The sequence below is a fragment of the Macaca nemestrina genome, chromosome 11 (genome assembly GCF_043159975.1).
Source record: "Macaca nemestrina isolate mMacNem1 chromosome 11, mMacNem.hap1, whole genome shotgun sequence".
Taxonomy (NCBI): Eukaryota; Metazoa; Chordata; class Mammalia; order Primates; family Cercopithecidae; genus Macaca; species Macaca nemestrina.
Window position 1 is genome coordinate 52,770,883 of NC_092135.1, and position 8,753 is coordinate 52,779,635.

Consider the following 8,753-nt stretch of genomic DNA (forward strand, 5'->3'; position numbering starts at 1 on the left):
CTGCCCCAAAATCCTTTGTTTCATTGCCCCTAATTGTACCATATGCCCATCCTTAAACCAATTATAAGGCCAGAGAACTTGGTTAATTGCAATATTCACTTCTAGAGAAGAGTGGAATCTACCACTGGAGCAGCACATAGACTGAATATATTCCCTAGAACAGCAGTCCCCAAACTTTTTGGCACCAGGGACCAGTTTGATGGAAGACAATTTTACCACATACTGGGGTAGGTTTTGGGGAGATGGTTTTGGGATGATTCAAGTGCATTATATTTATTGTGCACTTTATTTCTATTATTATTACATTGCAATATATAATAAAATAATTATACAACTCACTATAATGTAGAATCAGTGGGATCCCTGAGCTTGTTTTCCTGTAACTAGATGGTCCCAGACGGGGCATCAGCAGTTGCCAATAGGGTTCACCCTCCTTTGAGAATCTAATGCTGCTCCTGATCCGACAGGAGGCGATGCTCAGGTAGTAATGCCGGCGATAGGGAGCAGCTGTAAATACAGATGAAGCTTTGCTGTCTCACGGGCCTGCTGCTCACCTTCTGCTGTGCAGCCTCATTCCAGTACTGGTCCGTGGCCCAGGCGTTAGAGAACCCTGCCCTACAGGGTATTCCCCAGAGGATATCAGTCAGAAGTTACAAGAAATGATGTGAAACAGCAGTTAACTATTCTGGGCACTTACTATGTGCTAGGCCAGTTTATAATTGGGTTACAGGTGGTCTTAGTTTACTTAATGTTCAGAAAAAACCCTCTTTTATTACAACGAGCAAACTGACAATTGAAGAATATAATAAGTTGCCTGAGGTTGTACGGCTAGTAAGCAACAGAACTTCTATTCCAGCCCAGGTGATCTGGCTTCAGAGACAAAATATCTAGATTTTTTTTCAGAAAGTATAGGTAAAAGTTATATATAAAAAGGAACATATTCATTTCTAATGCAATACAGAAAGAAGGGAAAAGAGTGAGGGGATTAGTGAAGGCCTTGAGAGTGTTTATATCAGACAGAAGCTCACAAAAGCCCAGGAATAAAGGAAAGACCAAGAGAATAAAGTGTACTCTGTAATCTCACTTCCCCAACTAATTCACGTTCTATTGTTTGGGAATAATCTCCAGCTCCTTTACTCAGGAAATTTATTACACTTCCATTGAGATACAGACTAAATTTATTTTGGAGAGGTTTGGGAAGTGAAAAGTTAGGCAGGATTTATACCATTAAAGGGTAGAGTCATCACCCATATTCTGGACCAGCCAACATCTAGAGATGAAACAGCTGGAGAATGAGTTAATACCAGAATTCACCCTCCCTAGGAGATAGCACAGCATACCCATTGTGGGACCAATGAAATTAAATCTAATTATAAAGGTTAAATTTGCTTCATGTAGGAAACATGTATATCTCTCAACTACTAATGTCTCTGACAAGCTTTCAAGGTATATAATAATCTAATACTGTCTTTGAAATTCCTTGTTACCGCTCACTTTGTCCCCGAATATGGAATCTTCTCCATTTAGATCAAGCTCCTAATTTGCCCTACAATAGATCCTAGCAATATCCACTTTGATGACTTACCTCGTTTTTTTAATTTTATTTTTTTTCTTGGAGTGCACTTGCTTGTTCTATTCAGATTCTCTGATTTTTGAGGTCCATTGGACATCTCTAATTCTGTTACAAATAAATTGCTTTTAAATATGTCTGTTGCTTCTCTCTTATAGTATCTATACTTCATGCCATACTATTTATTATTTATAATAATGCAGTGTAGATTGAGAATAGAAATAATATTTTATATGTAATTTTTAGTCCTTCCAAATAAAGTTGCTGGGAAAACTGTCAAATTTAATAGGTAAGAGTCCTTAATTATAATATGCAACATGCATCTCAAAGTGTTTTCATATTGATACTTTGGAAATTAATCATCATGATGATCATAAAATACAGATAAAATATAACTGAATCTATGTATGTTCCACCAAGTCTTACCAATATTTTTTGTGAGACAGTCTCATTCAATTGCCCAGGCTGGAGTGCAGTGGCATGATCTCAGCTCACTGCAACCTCTGCCTCCTGGATTCAAGCGATTCTCCTGCCTCAGCCTCCCAAGTAGCTGGGACTAAAGGTGCACACCGCCACGCCCAGCTAATGTTTGTATTTTTTTAGTAGAGACGGGGTTTCACCATGTTGATCAGACTGGTATCAAACTCCTGACCTTGTGATCCACCCGCCTCGGCCTCCTAAAGTGTTGTGATTACAGGCATGAGCCACCGTGCCTGGCCTAAGTCTTATAAAATATTAATACATAATTTTGCTTCAAGTTTTTCATGAAAAATTTGAAGCAAATTTTTCACTTTCGTGTAAGTAGAATGCTATACACACATTTGAAATCTACTTTTTTTCTCTCCACAGTTCCTTCATCCTTTTATTATGTATTCACTATTACTTCAGATCATGAGTATTGTAAAAATCAGATTACTTAATTCATATAGCATTGATTTTATGGTTTTACAACAAATATAGTTAGCTAGCTAGCTAGCAAGATAGATAAATTTGTGGTAATATATCTATGTATTTATTGTCTATATAGCTATCCACACACATATATCTATTCATATAACAATATAATATATACACGCATAATAATTCATATGTAATATTTGATGTATATTATATATTATATGTTGTTATATATTACTTTTATAATACTCATGATCTGAAACGAAATGAGATATATGCACACACACATATATACACATATACCTAGTTATATATGTTATGTATATCTATCTATATGAATGTATAAATGTGTATATATCTCCTATATACTTGAAGAATATCTATGTATACATATATATAAATGTGCATGTATATGCATATGTGTACATATGCATGAGTGTTTTTTCTAAATTTCACTTTTTTTACTATTTCAAACAATTCTACACCCAACATCTGTTACAGTTCTTGTTGTGTAGATGTTGCAAGTATTTCTAGAAGGAGAATGGCTGCCAGAATTGTATTAGTTATAAGCATTGTAAATATTCTCAGACTATGTATTTACTTTTAACTCTATGGGGTAATTTTATTTGTCTCCTTTAAAAAAGATTCTCTGCATTGATGTCGTAACGTTGCTTTCATATATTTTCTTATAAATGTTTCAATATTTTCATTTTCACATATAGGTATTTAATCCATCTGGAATTTATTTCAGGCATGGTAAGAGGTAGGCATCTAATTTATCATTCTCCATATGGAGAGCCAGTTGTCCTAGCATCATTTATAGGAAGAGGCATCTTTTCTTTGCTGATGCATAACACTTCTTCTGCCAAGACCACCTTTCAATATATTCAGGGGTCTGTTTGTATCACATTCGCAGTATTTTTTCATCTTTTGCTAGTCTCTCTCTCTCTCTCTCTATATATATATATATTTGACTAACACTATTTTGAAACTACATTGTTTTAATTAGTAAATACATTTTGAACTCTGATGGACAAATTTTGGTTGCTTATTACTTTAGATAGCTTCGTAAGAATTGTTAAAACCCTGCTGAGATTTTTTTTTGAACTACATTAAATATATCACTTAATTTAGGGAAAATTATTATCTCCAAATAGGCAACATTTGATAGGATTATTGCTAGATATGTTATACCAACTCAGATCTATAGAATAGGATTTAAAAAATTCTATTATCTAATTTGTTGTTCCTGATATATGAAATTTTATCACATTTTGTACATAGATTCTATAGCTAAAGATACTGCTGAAATGTTTCATGAATCTCCATTATTTTTTTGTTGAATCTTTTGAATTTTCTGTTATAAGAATGAATAATCACTGTTCTGTTTTTTTAGCTTTCAATCCTTAAACCTCATTTCTTTCACTAATTGATTGCATTAATAAGAATATTCTCTTTATATAATTTTGAAAAGGTGTATCTTCCTAGGAAGCAATTCTTTTTTCCAAATGTATTTTTGAAAGGTAGTGCATAGTAATTTCATGTGACTACTGTCTCTTATTATGTTGATTTTTATTTCTAACATTACTTTTTACTTTTTATTGAAGAATGAGTCACATCAATGATGTATATCAATATACCAATCACAGGTGTATGTTTCGATTAATTTTTAGATCTGGATACACTCTTTTAAATATCACACAGATCAAGGTATAAAATATTTCAGCTCCCCAGAAAACTTATTTATTCCTCTCACAGCCACTACTATCCCTATACACACCAAGGTAACTGTTATTTGGACTTCTGATCCCGCAGGTTTGTTTTGGTTATTCTTGAATTTCATATAAACAGAAACACAAAAATAAATAATTTTGTCTGATTTCTTTCATTCAACATTTTGTCTGAGATTACTGATATACGTTGCATGTAAAAATAGTTCCTTTAAAAAGTTGTGTCTGGGCGTGGTGGGTCACACCTATAATCCCAGCACTTTGTGAGGCTGAGGTGGGCGGATCACCTGAGATCAGGAGTTCGAGACCAGCCTGGCCAAAATGGCTAAATCCTGTCTCTACTAAAATACGAAAATTATCCAGGCATGGTGGTGGGCACATGTAATCCCAGCTACTCAGGAGGCTGAGGCAGGAGCCTCGTTTGAACCCAAGAGGCAGACGTTGCAGTGAGCTGAGATCACACCACTGCACTCCAAACTGAGCGACAGATCGAGACTCTGTCTCAAAAAAAATAAAAAATAAAAAATTTGTAATTGCTATGTAATATTGTATTTCATTCGTTCCAATCAATTTTGATGAATACTTGGTTGATTTTCAGTTTTTAATTATTATGAATAAGGCTGCTACAATCTTTTAATAGACACATTAACCCATTAATCTTGAGTATCTCCTCAAGAGCACAAATGGATTATAAAAATCACAAGTTATATGAAGGTTTGACTTTTTAGCTACTGTTAACTTTTTAAGTGGCTGAACCTATTTCAAATCCTGCCAGAAATATGACAGTTCTAGATGTCTACATTCTTGGCATACACTGGAAATTACTAGTGTTTTAATTACTGTTATTCTGATATGATGATCCCCTTCTGATTTTACTTTGCATTTCCTGAGGCCTAATGAGGTTGCACATATTTTCACATGCATGTTGGATAATTTTATAAACATATTTTTTTCAAGCGCATTTACTGCAAGTCTGTGACTTTCCTTCTCACTTTGTTATTATTATCATATGATAAGCAGAGATTATTATTATTATTATTGAGATGGAGTCTCGCTTTGTCACCCAGACTGCAGTGCAGTGGCGCGATCTCTGCTCACTGCAAATTCCGCCTCCTGGGTTCACGCCATTCTTCTGCCTCAGCCTCCCGAGTAGCTGGGACTACAGAGGCCCGCCACCATGCCCGGCTAATTTTTGTATTTTTAGTAGAGACGGAGTTTCACCGCGTTAGCCAGGATAGTCTTGATCTCCTGACCTCGTGATCCACCCCCCTCAGCCTCCCAAAGTGCTGGGATTACAGGCCACCAAGCCTGGTCTGTTTTCCTTTTATGGTTGATACTACCCGTGTTTTTTGCTTTTGTTTTTGGTTTTTGGTTTTTGTTTTAAATGTTGCTATCTCAAGGTCATGAGCACATTTTGTTGCACTAGGCTTTCTTCTAGCTGCTAATTGTTTTACCTTTACATTTAGTTCAAATATTCATCTCAAATTAATTTTTAGGCATGATTTGAGGCAATGGACACATTTTTTAAATGGATGTTTAATTGAGCACCGCATGCCTTTCTTTTGTAAAGAACGTTCTTTCCTCATTGAATTGCAGAGTTGTTTTTTTTTTGTCATAAATCAAGATACTTGATATGTGTAGGTTTATTTACAGCCTCTCTTCTGTTCTGATAATTTATTTTTCTAAACTTATGCCAAAATCATCCTACCTTAAATAAATAATATTGAAAAAATCTAGATATCCAGTATGGAAACTCTTTCCCATTGTTATCACTCTAAAATAATTTAGGTTTCTTGTTTTCTTAATCAGTTTTACTGTAAATGTTTCTCTCTCATGAGTGTTTTTAAGGAGGATTGTTTCTGATTTACCCATCATTATCACGATTTTCAAATTTGTCTATTTTTTTCCCAACTTTTATTTTAGGTTCGGGGGTACATGTGCAGGTTTGCTACATGGTAAGTTTCATGTCACGGGGGTTTGGTGTACAGATTATTTTGTCACCTAGGTAATGAGTATAATACCCAACTGGTAGTTTTTAGATCCTTACCCTCCGACCATCCTCCACCTTCAAGTAGGCCCTTATGTCTATTGTTCCCTTCCTCATGCCTGTGTGTACTCAATGTTTAGCTCCCACTATAAGTGAGGACATGCACTATTTGGTTTTCGGTTCTTGCCTTAATTTGCTTAGGATAATAGCCTCCAGTTCCATCCATGATTCTGCAAAGCAGATGATTTTGTTCATTTTTATTGTTGGTTAGTATTCCATGGTGTATATGTATCACATTTCCTTTATCCACTTCACAGTTGATGGGCATCTAGGTTGATTCTATGTCTTTGCTATTGTAAGTAGTGCTATGATGAACATACACACGCATGAGTCTTAGGAAGCCATTATCCCAAGCAAATTAATGGTAAAATAATTTATATTTTGGGAGGTATATACCCAATAATAGGATTGCTTAGTTGGATGGTAGTCCTGCTTTAAGTTATTTGAGAAACTGCCACACTGCTTTCCAGGAGCTGAACTAATTTACATTTTGACTAGCAGCATAGACATGTCCCCTTTTCTCTGCAACCTTGCCAGCATCTGTTATTTTTATTTTTAGTAATAGCCATTCTGACTGGTGTGGTGTGGTTTTTATTTGCATTCCTTTAATGATGAGTGATGTTGAGAATATTTTCATATGATTGTTGGCCACATGTATGTCTTCCTTTGAAGTGACACTTCATGTCTTTGCCCATTTTTTAATGGGATTTTTTGTTTTTGTTTTTGCTTGCTATGTTGTTTAAGTTCCTTATAAATTCGGAATATTAGACCTTTGTCTGATGCATAGTTTGCAAATATATTCTCTCCTTCTGTAGGTCGGTGGTCCTCAACTTATTTGGGACCAGGGACTGCTTTCATGGAAGACAATTTTTCCATGGTTTTTAGGGGGCTGGTTTCAGGATAAAACTGTTCCACCTCAGATCATCAGGAATTAGATTATCATAAGGAACACACAACTTAGATACCATGCATATGCAGTTCACAATAGTGTCTGAGCTCCTATGAGAATCTAGTGCCGCCACTGATCTTACATGAGGTGGGGCTCAGGCAGTAATGCTCACTCGTTGTCAAAGATCAGATGGATGTAGGTGGGCAGCTTTTTTTCCTGGGGTCTCTAATCTGTTCCATTGGTCTATGTGTCTGTTTTGTACCAGTACCATGCTGTCTTGGTTACTGTAGCCTTGTAATGTAGTTTGAATTTGGGTACTGTGATGCCTCCAGTTTTGTTCTTTTTACTTAAGAATTCTTTAGCTGTTTGGGCTTTTTTGGTTTCATATGAATTTTAGAATAGTTTTTTCTAGTTTTGTGAAAAATGTATTTGGTAGTTCGATAGGATCACTTTGGGAATTATTGCCATTTTAACAGTATTGATTCTTCTTATCTATGAGCATGGAATGTTTTTCTATTTGATGGGGTTGTCTCTGATTGCTTTCAGCACTGTTTTGTAATTATTCTTATAGAGATCTTTTACCTCCCTGTTTAGCTGTACTTCTAGTTATTTTGTTGTTTTTGTGGTTCTTATGAATGGGATCACATTCTTGATATGGCTCTCAGCTTGGATGTTATTGGTGTATAGAAATGCTACTGATTTTTGCAAACTGATTTTGTACCTTGAAACTTCACTGAAGTTATTTATCATATCAATGAGGCTTTGGGCAGAGAGTATGGGGTTTTCTAGGTATGAAATCATATAATCTTGAAAGAGAGATCGTTTGTCTTCCTCTCTTCCTATTTGGATGCCTTTTATTTCTTTGTCTTGCCTGATTTCTCTGGCTGGGATTTCCAATACTATGTTAAATAGGAGTGGGGAGAGTGGGCTACCTTGTCTTGTTCTGGTTCTCAAGGGGAATGCTTCCAGCTTTTGCCTGTTCCATATGATGTTTGCTATGAATTTGTTATAGATGTCTCCTATTATTTTGAGGTATATTATTCCTTCAATGCCTAGTTTGTTGAGGGTTTGTTTCTTTTGTCTGTTTTTTTTTTTTGTTTGTTTGTTTGTTTGTTTTTTTGAGATGGAGTCTTGCTCTGTTGCCCAGGCTGGTATACAGTGGCATGATCTCAGCTCACTGCAAGCTTTGCCTCTTGGGTTCATGCCATTCTCCTGCCTCTGCCTCCTAAGTAGCTGGGACTACAGGTGCCTGCCACCACGCCTGGCTAATTTTTTTTGTATTTTTGGTAGAGAAGGATTTCACTGTGTTAGCCAGGATGGTCTTGATCTCCCAACCTCGTGATCCACCTGCCTCGGCCTCCCAAAGTGCTGGGATTACAAGTGTGAGCCACTGCGCCTGGCCAAGGGTTTTTTGTTTTTTGTTTTTGTTCTTTTTTTTTTTTTTTTTTTTTTTAGCAAGAAGGAGTATTGACTTTTATCAAAGCCTTTTCTGCTTCTATTGAGATATCATGTGGTTTTTGCTTTTAGTTTTATTTATGTAATGAATCACATGTATTCATTTGCATATGTTGAACACAAAGGATACTTCCATCCCAGAAGTAAAGCCTATTTGATCATGGT